General features: G+C 42.2%; 1 protein-coding gene across 1 annotated transcript in view; it reads right to left on the minus strand.

The window, feature by feature from the left end:
* The window catches only part of CFAP47 (cilia and flagella associated protein 47), a 1,765,744-nt gene that overhangs the window by 1,048,114 nt on the left and 697,762 nt on the right, over window positions 1–19,868 (minus strand). The gene's annotated exons all lie outside the window — the stretch shown is intronic.

The following is a 19,868-nucleotide window of genomic DNA, read 5'->3' on the forward strand; positions in this document are numbered from 1 at the left end:
CAGGAAACCTCTCTGCTGACAAAATAACCACTGAAAATAAAGAGTGAGTAGTGCATCTGAAAAGACATATTCAAAACTAACGCTTACACTAGGGACAGCAATTAATCACACATGGACTTTAATGAAAATTCTGCATGCCTGCCTGAGAGCGCAGTATGGCACTTATGGTACAAAGAAGTGATTAGAGCTCAAAGATACAAGCCTGAAGATCTCTAGACTCATCCACTGTGTGACCTTGCATAAATTACTTAACCTCCCTATATTCAAACTAACTGTAAGTTTTTAACAGAAAGGACATTCGGTTTGATACAGTAAAAATCGTGGGAGAGCGGGCTCTCCCGACTGTGCATGCGATTCAGTAAATTAATTTATTTAAATTAGGGCCCGTGGTAAAAAGAGGCGCTAGGGACACTAGTGCATCCCTAGCGCCTCTTTTTGGAGAGGAGCGGCGGCTGTTAGCAGGTTTGACAGCTGACGCTCAATTTTGCCGGCATCGGTTCTCGAGCCCGCTGACAGCCACGGGTTCGGAAACCGGACTCCAGCAAAATTGAGCGTCCGGTTTTCAACCCACAAGCTGCGGGCTGATTTTAAATTTTTTTTTTTAACTTTTTTTTAACTTTTGGGACCTCCGACTTAATATCGCCGGCAGAAATTAATGCCTACCTTTGGGTAGGCGCTAATTTCTTAAAGTAAAATGTGCGGCTTGGCTACACATTTTACTTATTGTATCGCGCGGGAATGACTAATAGGGCCATCAACATGCATTTGCAAGTTGCAGGCGCTATTAGTCTCAGGGGGGTTGGACGCGCGTTTTCGACGCGCTATTACCCCTTACTGAATACTGTATTGGCCTGAATATTGTGTGGCAACCCCCTGAGATCACCACTAGAAGGCCCTAGTTCCAGACTCTGGGTCAGGAGTTAGGGTTTAGATAGAGGAAGGAGGGATGCACAATTTTTAGAACAGCACCTCCAGTGACACTGCTGGAGTGGTCGGCCCCCTGCCTGTATAAAATAGGCTCAGTCATAGATCTGTGCTGATTCTGTTTGCAGTTGTGTGGAAGTAGGAGATTTTTACTTTCGTGTTTTTTTCTACTCCAGCATAGGTGGGAGACATAACGCCTTTCAGTACACCATGAAGATGATATTCAAAAGCCATTTAGACGGATAACTGAAAAGTTATCCGTCTAAATGGCTGCCTGGCTGTATTGAAGGCCATAATCGGCTAAATTAAGCGGCTAGAATTTAGCCGTATAAGTTGTGGGTGTTCTGGGGCAGGCGATAGGTGTTTCTGTCTGGAGAAGGGCTAGCCCTATAAGTTATGTGGCTAACTCCAAATATCAGCTAGGTTAGCCGCTTAACCTATGTGACTATCTTTAAGATAGCCAGTTATATTCAGCTATACCCTGCTAGTTAGCAGATATGTTTATTGGGCTAACTAATCAAGTTGCTCAGCAGCTGAATATTCACCTCCACCTGTCTTGTTGGGGTGCCTCCAGTGTTGCCATCCTAGAATTTAGATGAATTTTTTTAGTTTCTTGCGAAAAACCTGGTTCTTGGCCCAGGAAGGTATTACAGAGAAGTCTCTTTTTCTGGGTTGGCCAGGGTAGGGAAGACTCTTCCCATTCCAACTCACTATCCATGTTTGGTAGACAGTGGATACCTGCTGTAGGAGAGTTCCAGGTTTTGGATATTTGTGTAAAGACTTTACTTTTTGTGGATCTGGGAGGAAGAGTTTTGCTGCTACTCCATGGGAAAGCTGGAAGAGGTGTTGGTTCCCTGCTGCCTGGACCTTTCATCTGCCAGATTCCATTGTCATCCAAAAAAGAGAACCATAAATAAGACTTTCTTTTTACATTTGGAGACCACCATCCAGACTCTTCATCCTGAAAAACTACATGTAAGAACCATGCAGTATTTGATAGCTTGTTTGACCTCCACTATTTTGGAAGGAAATTTCTGCCAATAACTAGCGGGCCGATACAGTACAGTGCACTCCAGTGGAGGGCACTGTTAGCACGTGTTTAGACGTGCATTTTCGACACGCTAGCTTTACCCTTACTAGCGTGTTGAAAATGCACGTCCAACACACCCGAAACTAATAGCGCCCGCAACATGCAAATGCATGTTGATGGCTCTATTAGTTATTCCCGCGCGATTCAGAAAGTAAAATGTGCAGCCAAGCCGCACATTTTACTTTCAGAAATTAACGCCTACCCAAAGGCTGGTGTTAATTTCTGCCGGCGCAGGGGAAGTGTACAGAAAAGCAGAAAAAAATGCTTTTCTGTACACCCTCCGACTTAATATCATAGTGATATTAAGTCAGAGGCCCCAAAATTAAAAAAAAATCAAAAATTAAAAAAAAAAAAATTTAAATCATCCGGCGGCCCGCGGGTTGGAAGACCGACGTTCAATTATGCCGGCGTCCGTTTTCCGAACCCATAGCTGTCAGCGGGCTCGAGAACCAATGACAGCAAAATTGAGCGTCGGCTGTCAAACCCGCTGACAGCTGCCTCTTTCTACCGCGGGCCCTCATTTGCATGCGGGCCGATACTAAATCGCGCACACAGGAGAGTGGCCTGTGCACGCGTCAGGAGAGCGGGCACTCGCCCACTCTCCTGCACTTTTTTCTGTATCGGCCCGTAGGAAAATATCTGCCCATCTGGGAAGGCTTAATTTCCATGCCCTGGAGGGTGAGTTTGTCCCAGGCCCCATCTACTTAGGGACACTTGCACAGATAAAGGAGAGCTGAAGAACTGAGATAACTGGTGCCTATAGAACCACAAACTTGTTTTGAAGAATTGCTGCAGTAAATATTGTTTTGACTCCCATCCTGAGGGTCCAAAGTTTTTATTTGGCACTCATCTCTTCTATGTACACTGAAGAAAGAACACCTCAGGAGAGAAAGAGAAAGAAAGAGCCTCCCACACCCTGGGCCATGGACGAGTATCCTCCATCAGTTGGAAGAATCCAAATCCCAGGGGCTGTGGGATTGACAGTAAACTTAGCCTGGGATCCAGTATGACCCCTGCCTGCCCAGCTAACCATCAAAAGAGGAGCTACAATTGTTATCTGTCATTGTACAAAATGTCCTTCCAATAATGTTCCTGTATCTTGCATTACACATATAAAGCATATTAATGTTTAAAAAAAAACCCTGGGGCAGCTGCCTCACTATGCCTTTTGAATTCTAAAGTTTGCGGGGTTCCCACACCCTGCTGGCAAGAAATCTGCTGCGAAATGACGTACAGGTGGGGTTCCCACTCCCTGCCAGCAATAGGAAGATCCAGCGGGCTGCATTTCTCCTGCAGCCAGCGGCAGAAGAGGCCCAGTGGTGCTGCTGGTGTTTCCATTACAGCTGGCGGCAGAAAAAGGGGCTTCCGTTGTGTTGTCGGCAGCCAATGAAGAAATCCAGTGAGTGAGAGAGATTGGCGTCGGCTTGACCCCCGCGCAGAAGAGAGGAGGTTGCCGCTTCAGTTTGGGTCACACTGATTAAAGAAGTCTGCTGCTTCGGGCTGGGCTGCGCAGTTGAAGAGAGGTCAACTGCTTCTTGTGTACTGTACACATTCCAGGGACAGAGCAAGAGGGTGACAGCATGTGATTGTGTGTAAGCAATAGCATGTAGCCTGTGTGTCAGTAAGCAAAAGCATGTGTGAGTGTAATAGCATGTAGAAGAGCTTGTATATGTGTGTGTGTGCAATAGCATGTACGAGAACTTGTCTGTGAGCAAGAGTATGTGCAAATGTGAGCAATAGTGCATGTGAGAATTAGCGTGAGTGTGAGAAATAGCATGTGTGCGAACTTGCATGTGTATGTGAAAAAAACCACCCCATGTCATCATCTGCAAGTTTTTTTTACTTTTCGTGAATATGTAATTTTTTAAAAAAAGACTTTTAAGAGAGTCACTTCTGAAGTTGGAACTTGCTGGGGCTTGAATACACGAACTGATTGGATTTTCCACATATTGAAGCCACATTGGAATTTTCACAAAAGTTAGTAGTTTGTTTCTTTGACTGACAGTAGAATCATGATAACATATGTTTCACTAAGGATTAAGGATCAAGAATTAAGAAGAGTGGTTTTTTGCACCATTGTTAAATTATTTTTTACTTCAGAAGTGACTCTTAAAAATCTTAAAAAAAAAAAAATCACATATTCAAGAAAAATAAAAAGGACTGACAGATGATGACATGGGATGGTTTGCTTCACCCAAGAAATTTATGATGAAGCTCCACGTTTGATGCCTTTTTATATGTAAAAGTAATGCTTTTTGATTAAATTTATTCAGCATTTAAACTGGTGTTTTTGTTTAATCAAATACATACCTTTTCCGGTTAAATCAAATGCATACATTTGTGCGGCTGATGACTCATTAGGAAGGAAAAACACCAAAACAAAGTTGATGATCCAGAGTAGGCAAAGAAGGGGTGAGAGAATACTAGGGGAAAAGGTGCTTTTTTGTATTTATCTAATACATATCTATTTTATTTTATTTTTTTATAGTAGGGTGTTTTACTGGGGTTTATCAGTTAAAATCTAAAATCAGAACCACATATAATAAGTTACCCCCACCTACCACTCCCTGTTGCCCCTGAAGGGGCAAAAGTTTCAAAATATCTTTTAAAAATGCACAGTTATATATCCCCCCCCCCCCCCCCCCCCCCCAGCAACTTTGTTATTCCAAAAAGTGAATTCCTACCCTTCTAGTATTTTCAAGATCAGTCCCCATCCTATGGAACTATTTGATGCTAGAGGTCAGGCTCGCCCCTGACCTCCTCACCTTTAGGAAGCAACCAAAAACCTATCTTTGGCCCACAACCAGAACTGTTGACTCTCAACCAGATTCCTGATTCACAGATGGCTGCCAATGTCTTATATAAGCTAACTACACTATACTCACAAATTACCACCCATGCTCGTCAAGTCACCCTCACCTGACCTGTACTCTACTATATCGGCAACATATGAACATAACTCAATCTTGTAGAATCTCAAGTTTCCAATATATGTTACTTAAGCTTACTGCAATCATATTTACACTGTATTATACTTGTGCTTAAATTGTATTGCTACTTATATCTATAGTTCGCAAATTGTAATTTTCCAATTACTGATGTACCCATTACTTATTGTAGAGCACAATTCAGTTGTAACATGTTTTGAACTCTTCTGCTGAAAAAGCATGATATAAATAAACAATGATGATGTCGCCCAAAATTAAAACTACTGAAGTGTAAATATTATAGGGCAAGAAAATTGATATCACACATATAATAAGGTTATTATAGCCAATGAATTTGTGAATACCAATTTAATATCAAATCTCACTAATGAAGTTTTATGGTCTGACCATCACTTGATTAGGTTTTAGTTTAGGTTACCTATTATGAAATCTGAAATTACTCTACTAGTGCTCTGGAAAGCATGATCTGATCCATTAAATTGTGATGCTGTCTATAATAGTTGGATAGAAAGAGCCCAGAATCTTACTTATAGTTCTACAAATGAATTGGCAAAGTAGTTTGTTCCTTTTTTTTTTATCTCTTACCATGCATGAAATAGCTTCATTAAAACTAAAAAAATAATAGTATGTCCTAAAGGGTTAGTCCCGTGATGTACCCAGGCCTTGACTGATAAGAAAACTTATCCATCAGGCCAAGCATAAGTGGCATAAATTGAAGAGTTTGGCCAAGGCTGAGGAATTTATCTTGCATCTTGAATTTTTGTGGGGCTAAGTAGGATTATTTTTCTAGGCAACTTTGTGAATCTCTTAACAGACCTTATAAACTATTTAATTTAGTGACAACTGTACTAGTTACCAGCCAATTTCTAAATTGCCTACCATTGCCAAGCCAATTTCTAAATTGCCTGCCATTGCCAAATTTATTGAAAAGATTGTGTTATCTCAGTTCACTGCATTTCTAGTGCAGCAGCACATATTAAATCAACATTAATGTGGCTTTTGGAGCGACCACAGCATAGAGACTTCGTTTGTCTCTGTGTCAGATTTTCTGTTCCTTAAAACTGATACTAATTCTGCTGTCATTGCAAAATTCTTATATATCTTCTCAATTTTCAACACTGTTTGTCACTCACGTCTGCACAGAAACTCAGTGATCTAGGTTTAGGTGGTAAAGTACGTCAGTGGTTACTTCTTATTTAGCTGGTTGACAATTTCAGATCAGATTCAATGAAAATCATTCCAGCTGGCATGAACTTATGATTGGTGTTCCCAAGGTAGCATTTTATCATCTACCCTTTTTAATGTTTATTTGTATTTCCTTTCTTCTATTTTGGACCACTTTGCTCCTTTCTACAAGGTTATGCTGATGATATTCAGTTATGTTTCCCTTTTGAAATTGATTTTGATAAGACACTGAGTAAGGTATGCTGTTGCCTGAATCAAATACAATTATGGGTGAAGAAAATTACGGTATTTGATTTTGAATATCCAGAAAAAGGCAACAATGTGAATCTCACAAAAACCTTCACCAAACTCATGCTGTGGCCTAAAATTTGATATTATAATCCCATTTAGTGATTCTGTTCATGATTTGGGTTTCCAACTCTATTTCTCATGTCTCACTGTCATCATACATGAAAGTTCCTGCATTCTGGGTTTTTTAAATTGTGCTTATTGCGTCACCTTAGTTATTTATTGTTACCATAGGATTTTAGGATTATTGGGCAATCTTTGGACCACATTTTAAAAGCATTGCTCATAAAAAAAGAGGCGAGTATGTGGGCCACATGTGAGCAACGGGAAATTTAAAAGCTGCTAATTACACACAAATATGCGTAAGCTAAAAGAAAGGGGGAAGAAAGGGGCAGGACATGAGCATTACGGGGCAGGGACAATAGTTACACGTGAAAAGTCGTACTTTAAAACCAACTGTTGCAGTGTGAAGTGGCCTGTTAGTTGCATATATTTACTGCTAGTCCTGAGGAGGTAGAAGTCTGCAGAAATCTCTGATTAAGCCTAGATCAACTGGGTGAGGGATCTGGATAAACTAGGGGGAGTGCAGAATGAAGAATCAGAAGCATCTGAATGACATCGAGACAGACTGGGAAAACTGGTGGTCTAATGAATAAAACTGGGAATGGCCTTCACGTTAACACGTTTTAAAATCCACTTCCCTGCGCACATTAAAGCCAACAAATCCATAAGGAAGATGCGTTTTGGGGGTAATTTTCAAAAGGATTTACATGTGTAAATACAACTACTATCGTAGCAATTTTCAAAAGCCATTTAAAGTGCATGTACATGTGTAAAACCCATTGTTAAGCATGTAAATGCTTTTGAAAATCAGGCCTTTTATATTTCCTTGAGTGACTGCTTAAAATTAGGAGCACACATATGCACAGTAGGCATATTTTAAATATATGCCAATAAATGTACGCATGATTTAAAATTCCAGTGTATCCACACTTGCGCATCTATACCTTCCCTTGTTTTAACCTCAATTGATTATTGTAATTCCCTTCTTACTGGGTTGCCTAAATACAGAGTCTGTACTTTACAATTATTACAAAATGCTGCTGCTTCTCTGGTGACTCACAGTTTACTAAGAGAACATATATCTCCTACTCTGGCCCGGCTTCATTGGCTTCCCATCATCCCTAAAACCCACCCCGACCCTTTAAAATAAATCGCCCACCCTCCCGAACCCCCCCAAAATGTCTTAAATTACCTGGGGTCCAGTGGGGGGGGGGTCCCGTTGTGATCTTCCACTCTCGGGCCACGAGTGCGTTGATAGAAAATGGCGCCGGCGCCATTTTGGTTCCTCTCCCTGACATCACGAGCGTAGAAGATCGCTCCCGGACCCCCGCTGGACCCCCAGGGACTTTTGGCCAGCTTGGGGGGGCCTCCTGACCCCCACAAGACTTGCCAAAAGTCCAGCGGGGGTCCGGGAACGACCTCCTGCACTCGAATCGTGTTGCCGTACGGCCGGCGCCATTTTGCAAAATGGCGCCGGCCATATGGCCATATTGCAAAATGGCGCCGCCGTACGGCAACACGATTCGAGTACAGGAGGTCGTTCCCGGACGCCCGCTGGACTTTTGGCAAGTCTTGTGGGGGTCAGGAGGCACCTCCAAGCTGGCCAAAAGTCCCTGGGGGTCCAGCGGGGGTCCGGGAGCTATCTTCTACGCTCGTGACGTCGGGGAGAGGAACCAAAATGGCGCCAGCGCCATTTTCTATCAACGCACTCGTGGCCCGAGAGTGGAAGATCACAACGGGACCCCCCCACTGGACCCCAGGTAATTTAAGACATTTTGGGGGGGTTCGGGAGGGTGGGCGATTTATTTTAAAGGGTCGGGGTGGGTTTTAGGGATGTTTTAGTGTGCCGGTTTTCCCGCCCTCCCCCGATTTACGATTTACACGATATTTCAAAAACCAAAACCGCGACGATCCGATTCCCTCCCCCCCCCCCCCCAGCCGAAATCGATCGTTAAGACAATCGATCACACGATACACATCTCTACTGCAAGTAGACCATGGGTGAAAGCACTCAAATGAAAGAGTGACCAAATCCTCTCTGTGGCAGTACTGATAGCTGGATCCAGTACCAGAAATAATTGCTGCCAACTCCCAATTGTGGTTCCATCTGGTGTGACTTTATTTACATAGAAAACTACATACATTGCTGCTCCACAGGCACAATTTGAGTGTGCTAGTTCTAGGTTTTTCTGTGCTAAGTATGTGAGTCAATCTCAATGAGAAATTTAAACTTACCTGTTAATTTTCTTTCCTTTAGTCCTGCCAGACCAGTCCAAATAAGTGGGTTATATCCCCTTGCCAGCAGTTGGAGACAGAGAAAGAAAGCTCGAAGCTGACTTCATGCCTCCTATAGGGGTCTGGTGCTGCCTTCAGCTCTTCAGCATCCTACGTCAAAGCTATGACACCCAAGGCACTTGTTTCTTTTTGTTTCCAAATCACCACTACAACCCATACCTGATGCAGCCAAAAAACTTTACTCCACTGTCATTAATCTAGGCATTATTATTAACTTATATCAAGGTCATGATTAGGCTAACTACCTTCAGAGTGGGCAAAAATGTACTCACTGCTAGTTTTATGAACTTGTCAGACTGATAGACCTTGATCAGTTTGGGCGGGTTCTGGACTGATCTGGCAGGAGTAAAGGAAAATAAATTAACAGATAAGACACTCACCCAAGGTCTATATCCTGACGACCTCAAATTGGCCTCCATCAAACCTCTACTTAAAAAACCCAACTTGGACCCCAAAGACCCTAACAATTTCCGACCCATCGCCAATCTCCCATTTATAGCCAAGATTCTAGAAAAAGTTGTCAACACTCAACTCTCCGACTACATTGAAGAAAATAAAATCCTATTCCCATCACAATACGAATTTCGCAAATCATTGAGCACAGAGTCCCTCCTCATCTCTATGTCTGATTTCATCTTAATGGGCCTTGACAAAGGCCAATCCTTCCTCCTGATTCTACTAGACCTATCAGCTGCCTTTGATACGGTCAACCATTACACTCTCATTTCCATTCTGGCTTCTATAGGCATCTCAAACACCGCACTCTCATGGTTTAAATCTTTTCTTTCCAACAGAGGCTTCAAGGTTAAGATACAGGACAAAGAATCTTCAAGAATGGACGCTCCCATAGGAGTCCCTCAGGGCTCCTCCCTGTCACCTACCCTCTTTAACATCTACCTCTTACCAATCTGCCAACTCCTCTCCAACCTCAACCTCAAACATTTCCTTTACGCTGACGACATCCAAATCGTGATACCCATTAAAGAGTCTTACACAAAAACACTGAATCACTGGGAAAACTGTCTCTTCGAAATTAAACGCCTCCTATCTAACCTAAACCTAGTACTAAACTCCTGTAAAACAGAACTACTATTCATCTCCTCAGACAACAACAACTCCATCTCTAATCTTCCAACCACCCCCACTACTACACATGTGAAAGATCTAGGAGTGTTAATAGACAACCGGATGAACCTTAAAGCTTCCATCAACAGAACCACCAAAGATTGTTTCTATAAACTTCAAGTTCTGAAAATAATTAGACCACTCTTCCACACTCAAGATTTCAGAACCATCCTTCAAGCTGTCATTTTCTCTAAGATCGACTACTGTAACTCTATCCTTCTGGGCCTACCCTCCTCCTACACTAAACCCCTACAGATGTTACAAAACGCTACGGCAAGATTACTGACAAATTCCAGGAGGAAGGACCATATTACTCCAATCCTAAAAGATCTCCATTGGTTGCCGATTCATTTTAGAATCCTCTACAAATCTCTTTCCATAATACATAAAACCATTCATCAACACTCCCCTCTCGACTTACAAATCCCTTTCCAAAAGTATAACTCCTCCAGACCAACCAGAGACGCACTCAGAGGATCCCTCCAAGTACCCCCAGCCAAAACTACTAAACACATTACTCTAAGAGATCGGGCCTTCTCAACAGCCGGCCCCCTTTTATGGAACTCCATCCCACCAGACCTCAGACAAGAACCCAGCCTCCCAATCTTCAGGAAAAGACTTAAGACCTGGCTGTTCAAAAAAGCATTCCCGGACACTGATTAACCCTTGCAGCCTGTTGAACTACCTCCCATTGTAAAAATGTTAATTTAATGTAAATATCTTTATCTAATGTTATCCTCTCCCTTTCTTCTCTACTCCCAGTTCTAGTACCTTGTTATTTGTAACTGCTTCCTCCTCACTAATAGGTTACTCATTTGTTCTTTGTACACCCCTGTTCTATGTAAACCGGCATGATGTGATTGTATCATGAATGCCGGTATATAAAAATTTTAAATAAATAAATAAATAAAGTTTAAATTTCACCTTCCTTATCGTCCAAGCCAGACCAGTCCAAACAAGTAGAATATACCAAAGTTTCACCCAGACTGAGCAGAAGGAAGCTATAATAGCTCTCAGGTCTCCTGCATCCAAGGCATAGCCATTCCCGGCCTGCACACCCACACTGAGGTCCTTAAAGCAAGACTGCAACAGAGATAAGGACACTACCCTACCATTATCCTCTAGAAAGATAAGTTCTGATTCTGCCTATGAGGAGTCCTGCACCCTCATTGGTGGACTTGACATCCCTCTGGAACCTGCAAACTTTCTCTGGAGCAGGCCAAAGCACTCATCTACTTGATTCCTTCAGAAATCAATGCCTTAAAACCCATTATGCTTTAATAGAATACATCCAAGACCAATCCAAGAAAAAACTGGTCATTTACAAACATCTCAAAGATGACCAACAGCAGACTTGAGAATGATCTTCCCTGTTCTGACCCACATCGCTCTACTTTCTCACCATCATAAGTGAGAAAATTCTGATTCTGACAGAAATGAAACACTACCCTTAAAAGGGGGATAATATTGAGCTCAGAGATACCTTTTCTATTAAAATTACCAAAGGCCACAAAGGAGACCGACTTCAACAACAAGACTCAAAGACATTCCCTATGAGGCTTCAGAGGAAGGGGGAGGCCAGATCCCTTAAAAAATAAACTCAGGTTCCAAGTTGAGTAGGCCTTCTATAGCTAAAGTGTTGCATTCTTGACTCCCTAGAATAAAGTATCCCATCTGAGACAGCAGCAAGACAGCTTCCATGACTGTGTGCCTGTGGGGCCTCTGGAAGCTGGGGCTGTGAAATTCAAAATCTGGATCGCTCACTGTGACCTCTGGAGTCTTCTCCTGGGGGCTGCTGCAAACTGTTTGCAGATGAGCCTGCTGGTTCTTTTCTCAGTACAGCACACCCACAACATTTCCTGCAGTATAGCCACTAAAGCTCAAAATACAGAGGTTTACACTCTCTGGTATATGCCATGTGGTACAGCTGCTACACATAACTCACCTGTACTATTTTCAGGCCAGCTGCGGCCGCAGGAACAGTTTCAGGAATGCCACAAGAGTTGCCTAACTTGGTTCGGGTGCAATTATGTATTTACAGTGTGTCACAAGTACATAAATCAAAGTAATAGCTCACCTTCCATCAGGTTCACATATTAGGTAGATATACAGCATAGCATACTGATAACTGGTGAGGTCCTACCGCCTCCCCTGAGGGCCCCCCCCAAGTCCTCTAGGCCTGGGCTCTTATGGCAGGGTGAAGGGAACCTCCCTTTATTCAGAATCCCTTGTGGCCTTCTGCCATTAGGAGGCCTGGGTTAAAAGTCTGAACCTGGCTCCTTAAGGTAGCATGCGAGAGTTGTCAGTATTATCCATCACAGACCTCATTTTCATCAATGACAATACTACTTTTTTCTACTCATTTTAAAATTTGAAGAACACATGTATCTTTAGAAAACAATATTATAGCATTACTTTATTTTCAAAAAGCAAATGAAGAAATATGTACCAAGCATTCCTTGTTTCCTTCTCTTGGAGGAAAGCAATACTATTTGAGAAAAGACAATCTCAAGACAGGGGCGACATTAAGACTAGGCAATATAGGAATATACCTAGAGTGCAAAATTCTGAAGATGCCAAAAACTGAGATCCAAGACCACCTTCTATGTTTTCTCGATTCCTCTGCCCCGCCATCCTTTGCCTATGGATGCCGTAATCTTAAATCCGGCCTTGCCAAAAGATTTACAATTGTAATGGTACAGAAGAAAAAGGTATAGCCAGTGGCCACAAGGTAAAAGAGCACACATCAGATTTTCAGAGAAAACCAAGGATACACATGCCTTCTATTTCTGGTTTTCTTCTTGCACTTTAATAATTTATAAAATGTGAAATGATTTCATGACTAGCATGAAGCTAGACCACCAAATGCCTGGCAGATTGTTTCTGCTTCTTATTCTCATTCTTTGTGTGATAACAGAACCATAATATTGACTATTACTGATGCTGCACTGCAGACGCACTCTCTGTGTAATTGAAGATATCTTGAGACCTCTCTGTGCACTTTTCTTAGTAATCTTTTTTTGTTATATCTATATTTTGTCAGTACTATAGTCAAGACTGCAAATTTTCTGTGATTGTACGGATGCAGACTTGTCTCACAGCAGCTCTGTTTTTTAACATTTTCATACAGCTTTCAAAGATGACCTGTGTGAAAACTGATGCCACCCTGTTTGTTGATGTTTGAGATGGTCACAATGATGTCAGATTTTATCTTGACTGCGTCAGGAAAGGTTTGATTTCTTGTAAAGCATAAATAGCATATTCATTTCTAACAAATTCATATGGAAAGATTGTTCCTATCCATTGACCCTGCAAGTGATATTCTGCAAAAATAGCTCCAACCCCTTCTGACCTGCATTTGAGTGCTACATTTCCATGAGGGAGTAGTTAGAGGCAGTCCCATTTCTTCTAAATGGCTTTGTCTGCCCACCAAAGTAATGACTCAGTCACCTGAGGAGACATAGAGAAAATGCTAAGCAGCTAACATCTGGGCTGAAAATAGGCATCTACATTTTTAGGCACCTAAATCTAAGGCATCTAAAATTTGGCCACTAAGCATTTGTTGAATATGGTCATCTGGCTGCGATGCAGTTATTGCAGAATGCTGTGGCACGATTAAACTTTGGTTGGTCTACACGTGACAATATTATGCTTATTTTGAAATCCTTACAGGGCTCCCTCTACAGCAGAGGATAATATTTATCCTTTAGAATTCTTCACAATGGCCACCCAACATACTTAGTTGTTAATATGGCATTCTCCATCCAGAACATTACGCTCTGAGAATCTATTTTTACATGCAGAACATAGCATGAAAAATGTGTGATTAAAGGAGACGTGTAGATGCACTTTTTCAATTGCTGCTCCCAGCCTTTAGAACATCTTCCTTTGTGCATCCATAAGGTGGATGATTGCAAGACTTTTAAGAAGCATTTAAAAACTTTTTATTTCAAGAGGCATTTGAAAATTGCGAATGAGATTATGATGAATTGTTGCTTAAAGGACACCTTATTGTTGTTTTATTTGTTTTATCCTGACTTATTGTGACTGAAAGTTTTGTATGTTGCTTTACTTTGTTTTATGTTTTGATACTTGTATTTTGCCCTACTGAAATCCACCTAGAACAGGTTCTAGTAATAGGCATAATACAAATTATTGCAAACAAACAAACAAATAAATAAATAAATAAATAGACCTGATCTTCAGGATTTCCCTTTTAAATAAAATGTCTGTTCTGCGGTGGGGGGGGGGGGGGGGCGTTTCTCATCTCTGGAAGGTGCTATGTCTAAGTTTATATGGAAAGGGAAGACCCTCAAGATTAAATTGACAACCCTCTATCATTCCAAGAAAGAAGGAGATATAACCTTACCTTACATATATGGGGATATTACTGGGCTGCTAGACTCCATTTTGCTAAAGAGTGGCTGAAGAAAGACCCCGAGTTGGCATGGCTCTCCTTAGAGAGAGGGGCTGCAGAGGCCAAAGAATTAAACAATCTGCTTTTTATACCCTCAAGCTCATAGATTGTATGGAAAATTCCCAGGTCCAATCCATTAATAGCACATAATCTCCGAGTATGGAGAGAGATGTGTCAGTATTTTCATATTTCAAGAGAAGTGCTATCTCCAGTGTCCTCCTTATGCAATAATCCTCACTTATCCATACATATTTTTAACACAGAGATGCAGGAGTTGTAGGATAGGGAATGCGTCATTTGGGAGAATTGTGGGATAAGACGGGATGGCTGGAGTTTCAACACCTCCAAAATTAATATGAGTTGAACCCCTCCACTCAGCCAATGTACAACTACCTGGGAAATGTGATAACCAGGTTAGAAGGGAGAGACAAAACCACCACATGTGTAAGTGGCCACATCCCCACCAGCACATTGGCCCTGATGGCCTTAAAAAAGAAAGTAATGACTTTCCTGACCAACCCATCATACATGACACTTGTTCCAAAGGAGTGGAACCCCCTGCCTGTGGAACAAGTGCTCATGAACATAGGAACATAAGAAATTGCCATGCTGGGTCAGACCAAGGGTCCATCAAGCCCAGCATCCTGTTTCCAACAGAGGCCAAACCAGGCCATAAGAACCTGGCAATTACGCAAACACTAAAGAAGATCCCATGCTACAAATGCAATTAATAGCAGTGGCCATTCCCTAAGTAAACTTGATTAATTCCTAACTAGCTAACCCTAATTTTTTAATTTTTTTACTTACTGCTCCTTGGGAGCAGAAGCAATGTACGCTCGCCAGCCGGCTGCTGGCACGCGCTTCCTTGGGACAGCATACAATGGCGCTGTCCTGGCCCACCCCTTCGAAGAGGCCGGACACTTGTATGCGTACCAGTGTTTACACGCATGGCTGGGTCCCTTTGAAAATTCGCCTGGTGCACACAAAGGATAATGGATAATGGGTTGGTCAGGAAGGTCATTACTTTCTTTTTTAAGGCCATCAGGGGGGCAGGCAGCACCCATTACCATTGTTAGACAAATGGAATACCTACCTAGGTCTGCATTTAGAATGAAAGCAATGTCAAACGATATGGACAAAGGCATCAGAAATTTCTACCTGCAGTAGAATGGTAGAATTGTTATAGAAACTTCGGTATAAGGTAAATAGATATCCAGTCTTTTATGCTAAATTATTTCCTGCATCTTCCAGAATGTGCTGGTGGGGATGTGGCCACTTACACATGTGGTGGTTTTGTCAGTATGTACAAACTTTCTGGAAGGAAATCAGGTCTGAAGTTCAAAATATCCTGCACAAGCAAGTACCCTTTGAAGTGACAATGTGTCTCCTGGGGGTTAAGTCCAAATGGAGTCTCACTAAAGAGGAGAGTAAATTGCAGGTCCAGTTAGTGCATGCGGCCAGATTTACGATTGTTTCACTATGGAAATTCCTGCTACTAATTGGGCATTGACACAAACAAGTAATAGAGTTTGCAAACCTGAAAAGTTCAACTTTGTGATGAAATATAAATGTGTATGATCAAATATGGGGCCCATACTGAGCAGCCAAGTAGATGAGGGTAAATATCTGCAGACCCCGTGGCCTGGTTTCATTTGAGAATAAAAAGTTCTGTTGACAATTCAAGGGAGGTCACAGACAGCATGTTTTAGAGCTGGGGAACTAGATATGTAAATTGACATACTGTTATACCTGTACAAGTTATATATTGTATGCTGGTTTTTAGTTTAAAATGGTTTTTATTGTATTGCAACTAAATCAATAACTAGGACGCACTTCCCATGTTTGACTCAGGACCAACAAACCAAGTTGAACATGCTCATTACCAAGGAGGAAGTTAGGACCTCCATCCGGCACTTAAAGCGTTTTAAGACCCCCGGACCCAATGGCTACTTTGCAGAATTTTACAAAACGCTCAGTGACCAGATCACTCCCCTTCTGACCAGCACGCTCAATGAACTAGTAGCACAAGGGGCATACCCATGTGGAGCCAATAGAGCTCATATCACTCTCATACCCAAACCAGGTAAAGACCCGCTGTCTCCAATGTCCTACAGGCCCATCTCCCTGCTAAACCAAGACCAAATATTATTAGCCAAAATTATGGCGGAGTGCCTGGCGGATCTATTGCCTGCGTTGGTGGGCACCGGGCAGGTTGGATTTGTATGTAAAAGGTATACGCTAACCAATATCAGGAAAACTTTGGTGGCCATGGCTCTGTGTCAACACCACCAGGAACCATATGTAGTGGTCAACTTATACGCCGAAAAGGCATTTGACAGAGTTGAGTGGGACTATTTATTTGGTACCCCTCAGCTGATGAGGTTCGAGGGGTTCTTCTATGATACAGTCCGATTGTTATACACGGACTCCTCGGCTATTATTTTGGTTAATGGCTCTATGTCTCAGGAGTTCGGGGTGCACCGGGGTACTCGTCAGGGATGCCCGTGTCGCCGTTGCTCTTCCTGCTACAGCTGGAACCACTCTTAAAGTCGATTTTACTAGCCAAAGAGGTGAAGGGGGTTCGCTTCCAATCTGAGACTTTCAAGTACGTCGCATTTGTGGACGATATTTTGGTTGTTTTGATGGACCGACAGAAGTTGTTGCCACCCCTGTTACAAATATTTAAGGAAATATACATAAATTGTTGAATTACATTTCGTTAGTTTAACCTTTAACCTCTCGTTTGTTAGTAGACTGAATAACTGTGTCACGAAATTGTTTGTCTAAAAAGTGTGTCACCAACATGACAAGTTTGGAAAGCTCTGCTCTATACAATAATAAGACTGATTGGATGGAAACAAACACCCTACCAATTGAATTAAGAATTGAATCATCCACACAAACTTTTAAGAAAGACCTGAAAACATGGCTTTTTATAAAAGCTTTCTCAACATGTTAAAAATAACTATTTACCTAATCCAATTTAATTATCTCTCATTATTTCTCTCTCTCCTGTATTCTTTAATTTTCTTCCTTACATTATATAATTTTTTCAGCTTCTATTTTTCACATGTATTTTATCTTCCTTTTGTTATATGTGAACTGATGTGATGACTTTTGCTGCAAATCCCCACTGACACAGACGCTTTCTTTTTTCTTTTTCAGGGGAGACCAACTTTAGGCCTGCTCTGGTAGCACCTAGATTTGGCCTCCCAAATTAGGCACCTAATGCTGAAAATCAGCGCTAGGCACCTAACTTCCGCACCCTGCCTGTCCCCACCACCTCCGTCACAGACCGACCTCTCAGACCCTTTCCTTCACCTGATGCTATGCCAGGTCCCCCTGCAACAGGGGCAATACCCAAAGGAATGTGCACATCAAATATTTTTGTTTGGTTTATCTTTTTTCCTTTGGGTGGATAGTTTTTTTTTGTTTTGTTTTAATATTTATTTTGGTTCAGTTCATTAACCAAACCAAAATAAACATAAAAAAAATACAAATACAAAACAAAAAACACAAAATGAGGCCTTCATGGGCCCCCAGCGCTACATTTTGGAGCCTTCCCAAACTCCCACCCAACTTGCCTAGATGCCAAGGCCTATTCGGCTGGGCTGAGTCAAGGCCAGCTAGAGCTTCCCCAGGTCTTTATCTTTCTCCATCCCCCCAAACATTAGCCATTGCCAGGGACTTATTCATCTTCACTTGTCCCTTCCATGGGAGTACTGGCAGGAGAAAGGGAAAGAAGCAATCCCCTCTTATGCCTGCCCTGCCATGTCTATTTAAAAATGGTGCCTGGCCCTAAAACCAATGTCATTATGATGTCAAAATAATGCCAGTCTCAAGGCCAGCCAGTGCCATTTTCTTGTACACCTGTAAAAACATATGGATGTATAAACCCAGCCCCAGCTGATTTCTGGGGGAGCAGAATGGTTTCACAGAGGCCCTGGCTGGGCTTGGCTCAGCTCAGCTGCATAGGTTGGGCCTCAGCATTTTGACAGGGTTTGGGAAACTGGATGGGCCCAAGGAGACCCCAACTGGGTTTGGTTCAGCCCAGCAGGGCAAGCCCCATTCCTTTTTAATTTTTCAGCATATAATAGTGCAACTCTTTGCCGAAATGAAAAACTTTAAAAAATGTTCAGGATTTCATAAGTAACCCCCACCTCTGTTTGGCATGATGCTATCAACACACTATACCTCTGATTCTATCTATCATCAAACTGTTCCACTATCTCCTGGGGATGCCGGGGTTCATCAGCAGGGAGGAGGTCTAGATCTCCAGGGCCCTTAGTGTGATGGTGAACTTTTCAAAACAGTCACACACTTTCATCCATGTCTCAATTACTGACCAGTAGATAATCACTGTAGAAGAATTCAGTAGACTGGAAATGCACCAAATAACACAACAGGGAACCAGGTACTGGTATTCAACAAAAAAGGGGAACATTTAATTCAACTTGAAAAATAAAATCCAAGTTAAAATTGCAAAACCCATGAACAAAAGAAGGATGACTCTCCCCAGGCAATAATTTCTCTGTCCATGGTGCACATAATCCTTTGGTCTGAATCAGTATCCAGCACTCCATCCCCATAAAGAGTGGGAAATTTCTTGTCTTCCATAAACATAAACAAGGGGTTAGAATGGAAAAATAATCCTCCTCGCTTCAAAATAGGGTACACAACTCTTTCAAAAACCCAGCAGTCTTCTGGCCTTACTAGTTTCTGGTTGCAGGAGCAACAAGGTTGAAAATCCAATCCTTCCAGCAAGGTGGTATTGCCCTCACTGTTGGAAAATGGTAAAAAATCATTGCATACAAACTTTTCTCTCACTCAGTAGTCTCTGCCCTACTGTTAACTAGTCACAGGTTGAAACCACCATCAAATCCTGCCCCTCCAGAAAGAGGAAAATAGCCCTTCTGTTGGGAACAATTCAAAATGAAAAATTCTCAAAAACTCTTCAAAGTCTTCCACTGGTGAGCTGGGAGGCCTATCAAACCACACCTCCTCTCCACTCTCTAACCCAACATGATCTCACAGTTCCTCCCTGAGCATGTTCAGAAAGAATATATACACCTCTAGAGCCCATTAGGAAAGATCAAAAGCTGGGGGAAGATCCTCAAAAATGCAAAAATCTCCTCTAACCTGGAAGACGTCTAGTAATGATGTGGCGTCACCGTTCCACATAGGCACCTTGCATTTGTTTCATTTCAGCTTAACCACTCATTTCCAATTAATTCACATCCCTAATGGCCAATCACTTCTGCCCCACTGGTGCATTTGCATGTGATGAGCGCTATTAATTTCCCGGTGCAATGGACGCGCGTTGCATAAAGGGATTTGGTTGCGCCTACACAACCTGAGTCCAACTGTGGGTTAAACAGTGCGCTCAGCTGAGCACACTGTATTGCATCGGCCCTTTTGTGTCTACACCTTTGATAGGACTGTGAACTGGAGGTAACTTTCAGTTCTCTACACTGAGCCCAGAGTTTAGGAAGGAAGGTTTCATTTTTCACAGCCCTTACTCTCTTTTTAGAGG

The sequence above is a fragment of the Rhinatrema bivittatum genome, chromosome 5 (genome assembly GCF_901001135.1).
Source record: "Rhinatrema bivittatum chromosome 5, aRhiBiv1.1, whole genome shotgun sequence".
Taxonomy (NCBI): domain Eukaryota; kingdom Metazoa; phylum Chordata; class Amphibia; order Gymnophiona; family Rhinatrematidae; genus Rhinatrema; species Rhinatrema bivittatum.